Here is a 19254-nt window from a genome sequence, read left to right as displayed (position 1 = left end):
GATCCATTCAGTGCTATACCACACCAACGTCATCTTATTTCAGTAAGGCTTAGAAATAATCGGACTGACATTGCAACCTTTCACGATAGGTAGTCTAAGCCTATCTGGGTTGTGAAATTCTTCTTTTTCTTTTGCAAAGCATTGCATAGAACCGACTGTGTTACCTTAAAGTGGACGACGCCCACAACCAGTCTACTAAGCAAAAGACTTAGACTTTGTTTGCTTCTTATACATTTAAATGTTTATAAAACATCTTATAAATGCATAAGCAAACACAATGTAATAATATACTGATTCTATTCGTGCGAAACTGCTCGAATAATACTGAATCGGGTTAAAAGTGGATTATAGAGTTTTACGTATACAAGCAAGATTCTATTCGAGCGAAACTTGCTCGAAACATGCTTTTCAGTATACAAAACCTAACAATCTCCTACTTATATTCAAAACATGCTTTCGAGTATACCCACTGCCAAAAACTCTCCCACTTATACACAAAGCAGGTATTGGTACTAGATATATCGAACCACCATTCATTTCACATCATGTTTGAACATGCTGCTACAAAGGCATTTTATGTGAAAAATTTGCTTGGTTGTTCTCTGATCATATCTTTTCCACCATAATGTCTTTGTTGTGTACTTGATCTTTAATTAATTTCATCTCTCTATGTGATTGCTTAGCTTTATTAGCTCGTGTTTCCCTTGAGTTAGTCTTCACTAGAGTCATACTCTAAATGTAATACTCATAGGCATACTCAAACTTACGATTAAAGCTATTAGGAAGATACTCCTAAGGTAAACACATATTCAGAGGATGACTTACTCGATCACTGATTAGTCATAAATCTAAGTCAGTGTAACCCCAAGGACATTACATGAATGACTGGTAAACTAGAATATAGCAATTAGTCTTTCTCAAGCACTATGTATACTCTTTACCTCAATCAAAGTCCTTTGTCATGGTTAATATGATATACGCTTGTCATGCATAAGCACAACTGATATCAAACTTAGTACACATTATAGCACACATGAGACAACTATCTCCGAAACTAGTCTCATAATTCTTGGTCTCACTAAGCGTCAAACGACACTTGACTAGAGACAAGACAATTCCATCTTGAAAGGTATAAACATTTTCATGGAATATCTAATGCTAAAATGTTCCAAGCAATGTGTAGATATAGGATTCCTAAGAGAATCTCAACATTCTTTCTAGCAATATTAAAAGGACTTAGATGCTAAGAATGTAATTAGTTTCTCTTAACTCCTTTATCTTAAACTGGGCAGACAACCAGTTTCCTACGCCAGATGTCAATCTTAGTTGTTTGCAACTTTTGTAGATTTCATCATCGTAGAGTACCAATAATACCATATGCAATGCACTTTCAACTTCATTGTGCTTATAGCACTGATAAGGACACAAGTCAAATTCCAAATATTTGACAATTTTGATAAAACACATATACTCTGATTTAGATGCTTGCCTAAGACCATGAAGGTCTATATATAAGCTTCCAATCATGCGTTTCTTGCCCTTAATTACATATCCATTAGAATGTTCTAGTAGATGATTTCCTCAAGACTTCTATTTATAGAAGGTTGTCTTGACAATCATAATACATACATTCCAATTTATGTAAGTTCTAATAGACAATATGATCGATTAAATCCTGGCACAACGATAGCGAGAAGATAATTCTCTTTGAGCATAACCCATTGTCATTGTCTACCCATTTGAGATCCACATTTACACTTGCAAAGATACTTGCTCCCACTGACCGACACAGCCTGTAGGTAGTATTGCAATTATTGTAAAATATGTTGTCTATCATAGATTGTAATATGGAATCTATCACCTTTTCAAAGATGATTATCCAAATTAACCAATACTACATTGTAGTTAAAGGGATTATGTTCAAGTTAATCTAAGACTGAGTCTTACGACACTCTTAGACCCATGAACTTGTTGTGTTCCAGTGGAACGCTCCCACTACGACATGGTTCTTACAATCTTAGGTACTGAAGTTGATTTTATTAGTGCAAAAGTTTCTAATGATATGACTTCTTAGTAATGTGGAAAATCTGATATCTCCCTCTTTATTTGAGAGTTATCACGTTGTTAGGCTTATAGTTCATCTCATAATCTTCATACAAGAATTATATCTTTGAAGATTACAAAACTTATAACCTTACATTATTTGGGACAAACTTTAAAACATGCCTCAGTACACAACTCCAATTTCTTGGAAAAGTTTTGGACACTTTTCCAACACGTGTTGGAACAACATTACACCTTGAGATGTGCTAGACTAGAGACACTCTAATCCACAACTCGTGTTTTGTAGAAGATACTGATGTTGGTAGTTTCTTTAATGTTTATCCCATCAATGATAAGATTTTAATGAGTACAACTCATCACTTAATCAAACTTGTCTTAGAAGGACTTCGATTCCTTCTTACATAACTATCCCATTCATTAGATGAATGCTTGAATTCGTTAATGGAGATTAGACTCCCACTACTGATCATAACCCTTTGCTCGTCTCCTTATGGTGTAAACCATTGAGACTTGCTAGTCTTTCTATGTTGCACTTCTATAAGTATTCTGAATCTTTTGAAAAATCAAATGATTCTGACTCATAGTGCATCAAACAGACTTTCTCAACTCTCAAGCTATTTAACGAAATGTTAAAATCTTGATAGCCTAGATCAGTTCGAACAATTGCTAAGTATTTTCTTGGCCTTAAGACTAAGAGCCATAAATACTTTATCATTCAATGATTAAGAAGTTGATGTGTTGTTGAATACTCAACCTTGTCGCACTTATATTATTTTAATACTATGATGCCTTAAGCATCAACCATAAAACAATAGTTGAGCATTAATAGCTCCCACTGCAACAAAAACCTAACCGGATCAAGATCTCTTACTTAGAAGTTGCATTGTCATGTAAGTCATTATCCTTCTATAAATAGGCCAATCCAACTCACAAAGCATCTTTTCTCGCTTTAAACAAACTTTGATGACAATTCAAGCCTCCCATTTCCATATCTAGTCTTTTGTTCAAATGAACTAGGACTTAAGAAAAATGCAGCCTTTATGAATTCATCATCTATCATGTTACTTTCCTCTAATAGTAATATAATGACTATTATTCTGAAGATTTTCTAATTTTCAGTTAAACCTTCTTGTAGCCATTTCTTATTACTTTAGGCGATGACTTGTGTCAGAAACTATTTGAGTAATCAAAAGATCCTCGAAACATTCTGTCACTCTAGGATATTCCAATTGAATCTTCTTGACAGATTCTATTGATATCCATCTTTCATCGTCATTAACCAAGACTTGTCGAGCTACTTAAAGGAAAATAGCTTAACATTATTCCTCAAAGAGCTTGTCAAGTACATGCATAATGCATTCTCGAACATTCTTCGTGGAATTATGTCGAGGAAATGGAGGACATGAATCATTGAGTATAAACTCCAAGTTTTCAGCGATGAGAATCTTATCCATTTTCGTTTCCGATCTACATAATTTAGGCATTCGAGTTTACTTTCTTTAAGGATCGCAAGCAAATATTAAATGACATAATGAAGATTTGGCAAATAAACTTATTATCACATACTTATGCTCAATACATAATCGCAAATAACCACAAAACAATTATGCATCTTGCAACTGTAAAATTAAAATTTTGTACCCTCAAGCAGAGGTCAATACCTATTAAAATTTTAGCATTTTTACCGGTCACAACACCGACGAATAGTCCAGAGACCGCAGCACGGCATGGCCGCCAAATGTTGCCTAAGCACGACCATCAGATTTAGCATTACAGAATCTTGTTTCTACAACACACTCCCATAACAATGCTCATGTGCTGATAACAAAACCAAGCTATCTCATAAATTCTGTTTGAACTTCTGAAACTTGTAATTTCTTAGGATTATTGTCCCCACAACATGGGTGGCGATAATATTAGAAACTACTTTCTAGTTCATACTATTTATATTTGAGAAGTCTGCCCTAATGAACTTGTTATTTCTTAGGATTATTGTCCCCACAGCATGGGTGGCGATAATATTAGAAAATGGCTTCATAAATTTGCAAACCAACCGATGGAGACCATATACAACGCACTTGTTGTAATCATCACTTAGATATTGTTATATGGTTTTTGCATAATTATCACATAAGCAGATAAATCAGATAATCCACTTAAAATAGATAAACACCAAATAAACAGATAAATCCATTTAATGCATGGCATTTAAACACACAGGATAACTATCGAAAATTATTTAATCTAGTCAAGGGAGAATCAATTAAATAATAAGGTTTTATCTTGGATAATTATTATCCAAATTCATTTAGGATTTATCAAGATAGAGTTAACTATCTAAATCCACTTAGGATTGTTCTAGATTTTATTTCAATAAAATCAAATCCTACAATTCAAGATAACGTTGATCTAGGATTATCATCATTTAAATCGTACTAGGATATTACTAGATAGAAACAGTTCCATCACAATCCATAAGATGAAAATAAAATCCAATCAATCAAGATTTATACAAATCTCAATTTTATTTAGAATAGACATTCAGAATATATCAAGCATTACTTAGGATTTCTTAGATAAATAAATTTATCTAAATCCAATTAAATAAGGATTTCTTATATATCATTAACATCCTAATCTATCTAGGACATAAATCCAAAAGATAAGGATAACTTGAATTAATACTTATTTTGATCCATCTAAGATTTGTCTAAATAGAATTAAATCTATTCAAACCCTTAGGATAAAATAAATTAATATAAATGTTTATCCTAATTCATCTAGGATTTATCTTGGAATAAATCCATGTAAATCCATAGAATAAGATAATATTATATTATAATTATTCAAATCTATCCAAGATTTATCTAGGAACTAATCCATATAAATCTATAAGATAAGAATAAAATATTATATTATCACTATCCAAAACCATCTAGAATTTATCTATGAATAAATTCATATAAACTCATAAGACAAGAATAAAATAATATTATCATTATCTAAATCCAACTAGGATTTGTCTAGGGATAAATCCACATTAATCCATAGGATATAGATAAAAATTAGATTGTCATTTTCCAAATATAACTAGGATTCATCTAGGAATAAAATCTGTAACAGCCCGACATTTCTAGGGTATAATAAATGCGACGACTGTTAACTAGGCGAACTTAAGTGCAACAAGAACATAGACTAGGGTTTCAATTAAAGAGATTTACCCTAGCAATTAATGAAGATCAAGGCAAAAAGTCAACGGCTAACTTACGAGAATCAAGACTTAATAGATTAGGCTCAAAAGTCAAAGGTTTAGCATAATTCCAATAAAACGCAATAATTCCCCTCATTCCAAAACAAAGAATTAAGTTCACCGTAACCAAAATAATAAGTTTTTCCAAAAATATTCAGCGGAAGCATTTCAAGAGAAGCGAAGCCATGTATGAAGACACGACAACACTCAAAATCCCAACCATCCATTATTCAATTCCATCTTCTCAACACCATCGACCGCCCATCGCCGCTCAACCTGCACATAGGGAAAACACATGCAGGGCTGAGTATTTTAAACATACTCAGTGGACTCATGCCAAAACAGTTTATAGTTATGCCACCCTTACCATAGTGAACTCGAGGTTTTGCATTTATTTAAGGATAAGCATCGAGTATCACAAAAATATATCATGGACTGGCCAGTCAAAAATACCTCCCATTTTCTCATCAATCATCATTTCATAGTGCGACGAAAGTGTGGCCACACTAATCGCCCACGAGATCGGCCGACTAGCAAGGACGGCTCCCGATCCCACCGTGTACACAGCCTGGTAGGGTTTGCGGCCCATACTCAGACTCGAATTCGTTTAATCATAGCCACTGTAGCCTAATGGAGCGTACTCACAATCTAGGCATCAGGCAATCACAATATCCAAAATAATTCATAGGCATGGCATAACAGTTTAATCCACCCTTATTTCTCCAACATCATATATTTGCACATAGAAGAGAGTTTAAAATAAAGCCCACCTCGATTTCCTTCGAGTTCAACAAAAATGCACTTCCTCTTGATATCCCACCGGGAACGCGAACTATCACCTTTAGTTCATATTTTTCAAATAAGTCTCAAATCATGAATTAAAATTATGCATTATCTCACGTTTCCCTTTTCCCTTCGATTATTTCTAAAATCACAATCAGAATCAATGTACGATTATCATATCGTTTTTATCACACAACAACTCCAGATTTATCATCAAATCGTGACACGCATGAGTGTTTCCCACACACAACACACGCACACACACAAACACACATACACGCCTACCGAGGCGTGCACACACCCACACACACACGGTCATACACACACATGCATCCAAATTCACCGATTAATTTCCCCCTTCACTCGTTCTACATGCATGTGGACTCAAGAACACCGATTAATCGGTAGAGGAAGAAAAGATTAATAATAGAAGTACCTTTTCTTGCAAAAACAAACGGTAGAAACAAGTAGAATCTTGATTCTTCAATGAATTCTTGAATTGCAGCTTCAATTCTTCTCCAAAAGATGAAGAATTAATGGAGAAAGTAGAAGAAAAATTTGAGAGAGTGGGAGAGAGAAGAGATCGAATTTTTGGGATGTGGGGGGGGGGTGATTTAGTGATGCTAGGGTTAGGTTTCTCACATGTATTTATAGAGTGCCAACATAATATCCAATAATTAAATAAATCAAGATTTGGAAGATTTGGAGAGATTTGATAGTTGAATCTGGCGTGATTTACTAGGAGAAAATAGGGGATTTCGAATTCTAGGCTATTAAATTAGCCTATGATTTAATTTGAATAAAATATCACGGAGCAGAATAAAATATCACGGAGCAAGAATAAAAATAATAAAATCCCCCAATAATAGCCAAAAGTGGCGTGACTTTCCATTCCTTAGAAGGAATTAGTTTTAAATCCTATTTAAATTAGGATATGGTAAGATCTTCTTAGATTTGGCAAGATATGCTAGGATATTTGAATTTAATTATGGAAGAGAATAAACAAGGGATCAAATAAAATAATAAAATAATCCCTTCTCCCATAAAATAGGAGATTTCGAAAATCCCTCTAGGAATAACATAGATTTCGAAATTTTCATCAAATAAAAGGAATAATCGGACTTTGGATTTAATTTGGATAATTATCCCAAGCAATAATTAAATCCAAGAAAAAAATAGGATTTCTTTCCAATAAATAGGAGAGTCGAAAATTCCACATGATTAATAATGCTCCTATTAAATTCTCACTCATCCCTTAGGAAAATAATTCACCACAAATATTATTTCCTCCCACATCAAAATATCCACATATTCGGATTTCCACCTCCACTTCACATTTTCCAACGACTTTGACCATTCCACGGCCACGTCATATTTTCCACCAAATTGACTATTCAATAGTCACGTCACATATTCAACATGTTTGACTATTCAACTCAAACTCGACTCCATATCGCAATTAGGTCACAAGAATATTGCAATTGATCACTTATCAATTAATTCCACATATCATAGCATTAAAAGCATTTAATGCAAAAATTTCCACGTCACAAAAATTAGGGTTCGAAAAAGCGGGGCGTTACAAAATCCATATAAATCCATTAAATAAGGAAAGAATCTAATTAATCCATGATTTAATTCATAATTAAATCTCATATAATATATAAAATCCACAAAAGATATTTCAAATCTTATTTGCAAATTAATCTTGAATTATTTCCGAAATTGAATCCAGGGATTTGGAAATCCTAATCAAAATTTGGAAAGCGAAGTCGTGAGACGAGACAAAACGACATCACGCATAGGGAAACCCTAATCTTGCGTCGTCGTACTCCCACTGAACCGCAGCCGCTGCTGGGCTCCCACTCGTCTCGCGAGCTCGCCGAGCCTGACGTCTCCGACGCTGCTGCGTCGACGTCGCTCCGCTGGAGCTGCTGAAGCGTCTCCGGCGTCAGCGGTGCTGCTGCCTCGCGAAACCACCGTTGCTGCTGCTGCTGCTGCGACATCTCCGACGTCGCTGCTGCCGTCTCGCAGCTGCTCCGGTGTTGCTGTTCGCTGTTGCGACGCCTCTGGCACTGCTGCTGCGTCGTCGCTTGTGCGACGTCGACTTCGCCGCCGCCTTGCTGCTGCCCGTGAACGAGGAAGGCTCCCAATATTACGTAATTGGACGAAACTAATTTCATACGCTGAAATTCCCAATTGATAATATATAGGACATTCATGAAACAATAACAATTTCAATCCACGTAATGATTACGCATTGAAAAATTAGTTTCAATTCATGAGATGACAAAAGGAATTCACCTAATGATTTTCAATTATGTTGGATAAATAATTCCAATCCAACTAACAGCTCCCAGCTGTATTGACGCACGCGAAAAATTCCTCAATTAAAACGTCATTCATCTTCTGATGTTGAGACTAACGCGTTCGGCAATGTGCAGCACCGGCGTGAGCAACGGCTGCGCATTCTCGTCGAACGTGCTCTCATCATCATCATGCATTCAAACAATTCACACAACATGAAATTAATCCACATAATCAGAGCCAAAAATTGGCTCTGATACCAATTGTTGGGGTTTGGTTCCCCTTGCACAGCGGAAAACTTGTACAAAACAAATAAATCAGACACGGATCTATTTGACCGATTATGCGATTAATCAATTCACATATTAAACAGATAATTGCATGCTAGAATGCAAATAATTCATGCTTATAGAAAGTAAATCCTAAAACATGAATTCTACGGTTTAGAGTTACCGATTTGATTCTCCAAAGAATCGTCGATTGCTCGCGCCTGCTCCACGTGATGATCTTCAATACTAGACCACAGATCTTCTCTCTGGTTCCCGAACTGTATTCCAATATCAGTGTGGGCTGATCTTACTAGAATACTAGGACTTAAATTGTAACATCCCGAATTTAGAACCCTAATTTTAGAGCCCTAGAATTAATTGTTGATGACGTGGAGTCGTGAATGCATTTAATGCATGTGATGCTATGGCCGAGTTGAGTCTAGGGTTTGCGTTGAAAGTTTGAAAAGTCAAACTTATTGATTTTATGATGTGGCATGTGACTTATTAAATTGTATGATTTATGTGGTAAATTAATTGTTTAAGGGTGAGTGAGAATACTAGAGAAAATTTCCATAAATACTTGTCACCCAAATTCTTGAGATTTTCGACCCCCTTGACTTTTGAAGAAGAAATTCTATTTTTCCGGATTTAATTTAATTCTTGGGATATTTATCCAAATTAAATCCAAGACCCAATTATTCCTTATTTTAATGGGAAAATCGACACCCCCTTATTTAATAGTGATTTTCGAAAATCACCATGTTGGGAAGGAAATAATATTTTGCTTATTTTATTGGTTCCTTATTTGATCTCCTTCCATACCTAGAATTTAAAATATTCTATCAAATCTTTCCATACCTCAAGAGATCTTGCCATACCTTATTCTAGTTATTATTATAAAATCCATTTCCTTATTTAAAATGTAAACACCCGCCTAGTCCATTCTCCATGGGAGGATTCTTTTATTTATTTATTTAATTTTGCTCCATGATATTTTATTCTACTCCGGAAAAATACCACAACAAAATCTTGGCTATTTAGAAGGCCTAATTTTCGAAAATCATGGATCCTTGCCTTATTCTATTTTGGTTAATTCTTCTTCCCTACTCCATAATATTTAATTATTTAATTGTGGAGAGTAAAATCCTACCATGTATTCTAAAGATCTTATTGGACTCTATAAATAAGAGCCAAGACCCCAACCCTAGTTCATTATTTTCGCCCCCTCATATTTTCGTCCCCCTCTCTTCTTCTTCATACTCTCTCAATTTTCTTCTACTTTACTCCATTAATCTTGCATCCTTTGAGAAGAAATTGAAGTTTGATCCAAGAATTCTTGAAGAACCAAGCCTTTACTTTTTTTCTACCGATCTTTTTTCTCAAAAAGGTATTCTTATAATTTTCTTCTTCTTCTTCTTCTACTTGATTCCTCTTCTTTCTAAACGATTAATCGGTACTCTTGAACCCTCATGCATATTAATTAAGCGAGAGTGGGATAAAAAGGACATAGAAAATATGTATGCATGTGGTGTGTGTGTGTGTCGAATATGTGTGTGTGTTGTGTGTTGGTGAAATACTCATGCGCGATATATATTAATGCCAAATCTAGATTTATTATGCGAACGAATTATATATATATAGAACATGTTTATGTTTGACCATATTAAGTTAAGTCGTTAGGAAAAGGGAAAAAAACGTCGAGGCATGCATGAATTAGACTTTGAGTTGTGATTTTGATTTGTATGTGCCTATGTGCTTTAAAAGGTGAAACCTCGATTGCAAAGTCAGATAAAGAAAAAGAGAAACTTACTTGAAATCTAAGCAGTCGAGGTGGGCTTTATTCTTAAACTCTTTTATTTCTTGCAAAATATTGATTGGTGTTATAAGGGTGGTTTAACTGTTATGCCATGCCTATATTTGTTTTATTGTGATATTGTGCCTGAAGCCTAGTTTGTGAGTTCGCTCCATTGGGCCAAGGTTTTGGATATGTTATTCGAATTCGGGTCTGAGTACGGGCCGCAAACCCTACCAGGCTGTGTACACGAGGGGATCGTGAGCCGTCCTTGCTAGTCGGCCGGTCTCGTGGGCGAAAAGTGTGGCCACACTTTCGTCGCACCATGGATATGATTGTGGAATTTGATGAGAAAAGGGAGATATTTGATTGGCCAATCTATGAAAATATTTGGTGATACTCGATGATATTTTATTTTGATAATTTGTAAAACTCGAGTTCACTTGGTAAGGGTGGCATAACTTATAAAATGTTTTGGCAACGAGCTCACTGAGTATTTCAAAATACTCAGCCCTGCATGTGTTTTCCTTATGTGCAGGTTAAATGGCAACGAGCGGTGGCGGGTGTTGAGCACATTAATTAATTAAGATGGTTATTTTGAACAATCGAGTGTAGTTATGTCTTCATACATGGCTCCACCTTCTCTTGGTCTTTTCCGCTGAATCTTTGAACCTTTTAGTACTCTTTGGCTACATTGATCTCATTCCTTTTGAATTAGAAGTCTGAGACTTAATGTGGATCTGTTGAGATATGTTGAACCCTTCGGCTTTTGATCTCGTTTTCATGATATTTATCCTCCATTTATTCCTCTTGATTAAGTCGTTGACGTAGGGCTTGATACTTCATTAAATGCTTACGACAGAACTCTTTTATTTAAAACCCTAGGCCTTATTCTTGGGTGCTTTTAATCCCGCATTGATAGCAGCCCCGTATTTACTGTACCCTAAAATTTCGGGCTGTTACATAAATAAAGAAGACAAAAGAAATTCTTTTGGGAATAGGAGAAGAATTCGAAATTCTCCACAGCTGGAGATTTTCGAAAATTTTGAAAATTACAAGAGGTAAAATTGTGATTATTCTGTCTCCTTTATTCTCCTATTTATATTAAGTTCCTTTTGGGACCAGACAGGGATCTATGGAAGGTTTTGGATATGGGCTTTCCCAATTAGCTTTTTACTAATTAAATTGAACCCACAATTTAATATAAGCTTATATTGGAATATTACGAGCAGCCACTACAGAAGTAATATTGCACTCCCCATCCAAATCCGAAATTACAAGTAATCCGGGTTTCCATTATTTATATTATTTATTTCCCGCGCTTAAGATATAAATGTCCATTAATTAATTGAAGTCTGCTATGGACTTAATTAATTAACATCTTATTAATTCCAAGAGTGGACTTAGCAAGAAACACTTATTTATTATTCATAGAGTAATAAAACTCCAACTGGCCAGTTTCCGAATAATAAAACCTTGTTCAAACTCCTCTTGAGGACATTATCAAACGAGACTCACCCCGCGCACGATTCAACATAATAGCAATCCTAGCACCACTAGATATTAATCACCACTACCCAATATATCAGGATTATTGGGTTGCGAAAAACCCGCACCATTTGATAAGTTAAAGTAGTGCATAATCAATACCGTATGCTCAATGCTAACGTATGTAGATTAAGAAATAGTATTTTATCAAGACCTAGTCTTTCAGTAGATAGCATAAAGACACGTCTTGCTGTTAGATCCATTCAGTGCTATACCACACCAACGTCATCTTATTTCAGTAAGGCTTAGAAATAATCGGACTGACATTGCAACCTTTCACGATAGGTAGTCTAAGCCTATCTGGGTTGTGAAATTCTTCTTTTTCTTTTGCAAAGCATTGCATAGAACCGACTGTGTTACCTTAAAGTGGACGACGCCCACAACCAGTCTACTAAGCAAAAGATTTAGACTTTGTTTGCTTCTTATACATTTAAATGTTTATAAAACATCTTATAAATGCATAAGCAAACACAATGTAATAATATACTGATTCTATTCGTGCGAAACTGCTCGAATAATACTGAATCGGGTTAAAATTGGATTATAGAGTTTTACGTATACAAGCAAGATTCTATTCGAGCGAAACTTGCTCGAAACATGCTTTTCAGTATACAAAACCTAACAAATTACAGTGTAGTGGGTTGAGGTATTATTTTCTTTGACAGCCTGAAGGTGAGTTCGACGACCGTAGTCATCTTCAGAGCATCCGCAGCGGTGCTCGTCCGTGCGTCCGTCCGTCCGTGCCGCTGGACAGAGCTCGTCCGTCCACCGATGGAGCTCGTCCGTCCGTGCCAGCGGCACGGCGCTGCTCTTAGCTAAGAGTACGTCCGTGCCGCTGAGCAGCCATACGTGGCGTCTTCTTATTGGCCAACGGCATTAACGTTGGCAAATTCGATTTTTATTTTTTATTTTTTAAAAAATTCATAAATAATTCAAAATAATACCAAAAAATAAAAAAAAATATTTTTGGATTCCAAAAAAATAGAGCCGTTTATAAACGTTTTTTTTTTATTTTTGTGAATTTTTTTTAATCCCAAAATCATCTATAAATACACACATTCATCATCCATTTTTAACATCAAATTATCTCTCATTCATACTTTTTCATACTTTTTAATTTTATGGATTTTAATTACGTAATTTTTAATTTTTAGGATTTTAGTTATGTATTTTTTAATTTTTAGGATTTGAATTATGTAATTTTTAATTATTTTATAATTTGTAATAGTACTCCGGGTATTTTTAATACATTTTAATATTGTGAAAATGTTTTTATATAAATTGAATAATAGAATGGTGGGACCCTTGAGCTTGTCCTTAGCTAAGAGCACGGATGTGGGTGTTGTGCTCTTAGCTAAGGACAAGCAGTAAAAGTAGGTCCGGGCCCACTTCTGTGCTCTTAGCTAAGAGCACGGATGGGGATGCTCTCATTATGAATTAACAGATATGTATAGTGCCCTCAGCTTGACCATCAATGAGGTTCACTTTTTTTATATTAATAGAATGTGGATTAAGTGAGTTAATAGAATGTGAGACCTACTTAGCATTTAGGTAAAAGTAAAATATAACTTTTATTGTGGGACGGACCGAAATGACAATGTGACTCTTATTGTGGGACGGACTGAAATAACAAAATGTGGCTGAAGGAGTAAACATCTTTAAAATATGGAATTAGTGAAACTGAAAATTCATATTCCCTAAGAGCACCCACATCGGTGCTCTTGCGGAAGAGCTGTGCTCTTGCCGACGGCAAGAGCATATCCATGCTCGCCGCTGCACTCTTGCCGACGGCACGATCGTGCTCTTGCCTAATAGCACCACGGTGTCGACAGCAAGAGCACGAGCAGCCGACGTTAGTTTATCATTTTTTTATTTTTATTTTTTTTTAAATCTGAAAAAATCTGATTTAATAAAAAAAATATTTCCCACTTCCCAATGAAATATATCCGTTTTTTCCACACTTTTGATTTATTTTTTTTCATTTTTTTTACCACAAAATTCACACTTTCATGTATAAATACCTCCATTTCAATACAAAAAATCACACTACACCAAACAACTCTCTCACTCTCAATTTTTAGGATTTTAATTATGTAATTTTTATTTTTTAAGATTTTAATTATGTAATTTTTAATTTTTTAGTAATTTGTAATAGTATTTCGGGTATTTTGAATGGATTTTAATATGTGGAAATGTTTTTAGTAATTGAAATATTTAAATTGAATAATAGAATGGTGGGACCCTTGAGCATGCTCTTGCGGAAGAGCATGGAAGTAAATGTTGTGCTCTTGCGGAAGAGCAAGGAATTAAAAATGAATAAAGGTTGGTCCGGACCCACATCCGTGCTCCTGGCAAGAGCATGAATGTGAATGTTCTAACCTTATTCGGATCCATTTTCCTATTTTTATTATTTTTCTATATCTTAGGTATTTTATAATGTCCATTATAAGAATTAATAGTAGTATTCATTACTATTAACTGCTCCATAACTATAACTGTAACTAACTTTATTATTTATATTATGTTATCGATTAATAATTTTTAAAATTTTAAAGTTATGGATTATACTTAATAACAATAATACTATTTATTATTAATATTTTTCTTCTCGGTTAACTACCTATTAACTTACTATTAATATAGTTTCTAAAATTATGAATTATGTCAATTATTATTATTATTGATAATTTTATAAAAAAATAATTATATTTCCTAACAACATTATTACATTACTTTCTTGATAATCAAATGTCTCTATTAGTGCATCCACATCTGGTACCTCAAACACCACGAAAATGGCACTTTGGTCCAGTCTCGTACGATGCAGGGGTGGGCAGAGGGGACGGATGTAGGTAGGGCCATGATAGAGGTCTCAAATCATGCTTGGCGGTGATCCTGTGTGGCGAGTTGCTGCGAATTTAATTACTACTCCATCCGTCCCAATAAATATGCAACATTTGCTTTTCGGTACAAGATTTTATGCAGTGGTGTTTTGTTAGTTAATAAAGAGAGAGTAAAGTAAGAGAGAAGAAAAAATAGAGAGAGTGTTGTTTCTATTTTAGGGAATGTTTCATTTTTATTGGGACAACCTAAAAAGGAAAACGTTTCATTTCTAATGGGACAGAGGGAGTATTTTTTTTTACTTTCAAATTTACATCTATAAATAGATATACTATTCACTTTCAATTTGATCTCAAATTATATCTCAACTAACTTCTTCCAACAAAAAATATTTAGAGTTAGTTCACAATCCTGATTTCAATCTAAAACCAAATGCACAGTTAGATGTTGAGAATTATGTTCGGCAAAGGAGTTGAGATCCGGCTATATCGAGCAGTTGATGCGTCGAGACGGATAATACCCCGTGTTACTTGTTTGATGGGGTCAAACGATAGCCCCTTTGAGTTAGTGTCTCCGAAATGGAACCATCAAGCTCTCGTGAAAGGAAAGGGGAAGAAGATGACTTCCACTGCAGCAAAGAGAGGTATAGTAGCAAAATTACTCGGTTTACGTGACAAAAATATTGGCGTGTATCTTCATCGGCATCAACCAAAGGATCATTTTTTTGGGGTGACGTTGCCTCAAAGTACGACGAGCTAACGTTGACATGCGCACAAATGCGTGATTACGATCATATGTGCAAAAACTAGGCTCGAGTGCAGAAGGATGTCTCCAAATTCACCGACATCATTACCAACTGTAATAATGAAAGGAAATGGGCTAGAATTAGATTAATATGGATTGCTTAATTATAGTTGGGCTATAATTATATTAGTCCATAAGCCCAACAATCATGAAATCCTAGTGACTCTTCATCTATATAATGGTTATTTATTCTCCATTGTGGAAGAGAAGAAAATAGCGTAACATTAGAGAGAAAATACGTAAAGCTTTGTAGAGAGAATTCCTAGCATTCTTCTACGGAGCAATTGTACCGGGATAGTTCCTGCATCGGATTGGATTGCACGTGGACCTCGATAGTAGTGGATTCAACTTGCAGGATTCAATCGCAGAAGAAAACAACACAACAAGTAAGATTTAGTTCCGTTGTATTTTACATGCTCAACTTGCAATATGATTATGAATCTAGATCTGTTATTCTTGTATACAAATTTCCGCTGCACTCATTAGATGATTACAAGAATTCCCAACAGTGGTATCAGAGCTTAGGGCTCGATTCATAATTATTTTGTTTGCAAATTATTTGTGGATTAATTGTGGTAATGTTACTGGGATAATTTTGAATTCTGGGAATGAACAACACGTGAGAAATTAGATTTCAAGTTGGAATTTTGAAATTAGATTTCAATCAAAATTTACGAAAACCTTTCTTAAAACTAAAAGTAAAATTAATGTTTTAAAATCAAAAATCTATTTTCAATTTTGTTCATTGAACAGGCTGTCATGATTTTATAATGTTTGAAAGGTATTAACTTGATTTTTGAAATCAAAATTTGTTTTTGAACCAAAACGGGTTTCGGATTATGAAAACAAATTATGGATTTTAGAAATCCACCTATCTCCATCATATTCACTGGGAATTTAATCGCCATAGAAGGCGTGGCGCTTGGCGTCAGAGGAAGCACGAGGCTCGATCATCTTTCGGACGAGTCTGGCTGTGTTTTTCTCATTCCCGACGCTGCTCCATCACCGGCCTCTCCTTAGAGGCGGCGGCTAGTTTTCTGTTGCACGAAAGTCGGAGACTGTGGCTGTTCGTCATCTTGACTCTAGGAGGAGAAGATGAATTAATGGCAGCTGATGGTGGGGTAGTAGTTAGGTTACGTTATTTTTGGAAATTGGGCTTTGCAAATTTACTTTTGGAACTGGGCCTATATTTAAAGAAATTGTTGGGCCCAATTTTTCTTCCATGCGTAACTTAATAATTCCAGTTACATGAAATAATTCATTAGTTAGACTAATGAACTATAGTTTCAGTTATTTATTTATTAATTAGATTGATAAATTTATTTCTATATTAATTCAAAATTAATATAATCCACATTTAATTAGAGAATAAAATTTGATTTTATTTATTGAGCATTATTTGATATCCTATGTGATAAGCATGCTATTTGATTTATGCTTATTTATTTTAACTATAGTAGTTAGAGACCGTTTTATTGTCTGGGTAGGCGGCGCCCAGTATGTGTAGTCCGTGTTATACTATGTCTGGGTAGGCGGCGCCCAGTAATTGTAGTCCGTGTTATACTATGTCTGGGTAGGCGGCGCCCAGTAATTGTTTGAAATTTAATATTAGATATTATGTTCACATAACTAGTATCGCACTTTTTCCCCATAAAATATAAGTCTTGTTTTGAAACAAACGCATCGTCCATCATAATTGTTTGATGCTCCTAGCCTTTTCGACCACGAGTTTTACGCCAAAGCGTTCACTCTAAATCCACAAGGTCTAGGCTCATTCATAGATGCATGGTTGGCATTGTGTGATGGGGTTGACTTGCTTAAATTGTTTAGTGAAGCCAAAGCGACCTAAATAGTTTATGGATGCATATTAATTGGATTAATAAACCAAGAATTGCAAAATAGTTGTTGCAATTGGCTTGGAGGCCTACCTTGTAATATTATTGTAGTGATCAGCCAAAGCAGGGGCTGCGATGATATGGACTTGGATCTTGGACCACTAAAATTTATATTTGATATAAATTCGTATTTTATGTTTGGGGGACATAATATATGTTAAAATTAGTGGGAGCTAATCAATACAATAAACCCTTGTTTGATTAGTGATACGAATGTGATCTTTATATGCTTTTCTGATTTGCTTTCGTTTTATTTTCTGTTCAGATAAAATGTCAAACTTGGCTTACAAATGTTTGATGGAAACAAACAAGTTGACTGGGTCAAATTTCACGGATTGGCTCCGTTGTTTGAGCTTGGTGCTAAGGCATGACAAGGTTGAGTATGTCTTAGACAAACCAATCGGTGTCATCCCCAATAAGGAATCTGCTGAGTTTGCTACGTTTGACGTTGAAGCTCATCAGAAACACATTGATAATGCATCCGATGCTCAGTGTGTCATGCTGTCATCTATGAGTTTGGAACTCCAAAGACAACATGAACACATGTTTCCATATGAAATGCTTAAGCACTTGGAGAGTTTGTATGCTTCACAAGCTCAAACTATGGAGTATGAGATACTTCGCGATCTCTTCAAGTGTAAGCTTCATGATGGAGGCAAGGTTTCTGAGCATGTGCTGAAAATGATTGGTTTGATTGAGAGGTTAGCATCGATTGGAACGGTGCTCCCCGCAAATGTCTCAACAAACCTAATTTTGCAGTCTCTTCCTAGTAGTTTTGAGAATGTCATTGTGAATTTCAACATGAACAACACGAAGGTTGGGCTGCCAGAGTTGCACAACATGCTTAAGACTTATGAGTCTTCCACTGCTAAGGTCAAATCTGTGCTCATGGTGAGCTCTTCTGCGAAGTCTTCCAAATGGAAGAATAAGCAGCAACAGAAGAAGAAAGCATCTAAGGATGTTGTTCTAAAGCCTAAGAGTGGAGGGGCTAAGAAGAAGTCGAAGTTATCAAAGGATGAGTGTCTTTTCTGTCATGAGAAGGGACACTGGAAGAGAGACTGCCCAATATTCAAGGCACAAGGTGCAGAAAGTGGGAGCTCAGGTATGTTTGTCATTGAGATAAATATGTCTATGAATAATTCACAATCTTGGGTATTAGATACAGCTTGTGGCTCACACATTTGTAATAATGTGCAGGGTCTAAGTGACTGCAAGAAAGTGAGGCCTGGGGAAGTTGATTTGCGTGTTGGGAATGGAGCAAGAGTTACTGCCGAATGCGTGGGGACTTACAGATTGGATCTTCCCTCAGGACATAGACTAGAATTGTTCAATTGTTATTTCGTTCCAGTTATTTCTAAGAATATTATTTCCATTCCGATGTTAGACATTGAAGGTTTTTCCTTCCATTTTGCAAACAGCAGATGCTCGTTTTCTTTTAATGGATTGTTTTATGGAAATGCCACTCTTGAAAATGGATTATATATGCTTGAATACAAACGAAATATTCTCAATGTGCAAAACAAAAGACCTAAGCTATGTAATACGAATAATGCAACTTATCTATGGCATTGCAGACTTGGTCATATTAATGAGAAAAGTATAGCAAGATTGAGAAAGTTAGACTATCTCACTTCATTTGATTTAGAATCATACGGAGCTTGTGAATTCTGTCTCAAAGGAAAAATGACAAGTAAACCATTT

The 19254-nt window shown here is 35.3% G+C and overlaps 1 pseudogene; it reads left to right on the top strand.

The window, feature by feature from the left end:
- Positions 1-17823: 17823 nt before the first annotated feature.
- Positions 17824-18486, top strand: LOC148927492 (uncharacterized; annotated as a pseudogene).
- The last annotated feature ends 768 nt before the right edge of the window (positions 18487-19254 follow it).

The sequence above is a fragment of the Salvia hispanica genome, chromosome 4 (genome assembly GCF_029641045.1).
Source record: "Salvia hispanica isolate PSC_SH4W2 chromosome 4, Shi_PSC_v1, whole genome shotgun sequence".
Classification (NCBI taxonomy): Eukaryota; Viridiplantae; Streptophyta; class Magnoliopsida; order Lamiales; family Lamiaceae; genus Salvia; species Salvia hispanica.
The sequence above is the reverse complement of the archived record's forward strand: the minus strand, read 5'-3'. Positions and strand labels throughout refer to the sequence as shown.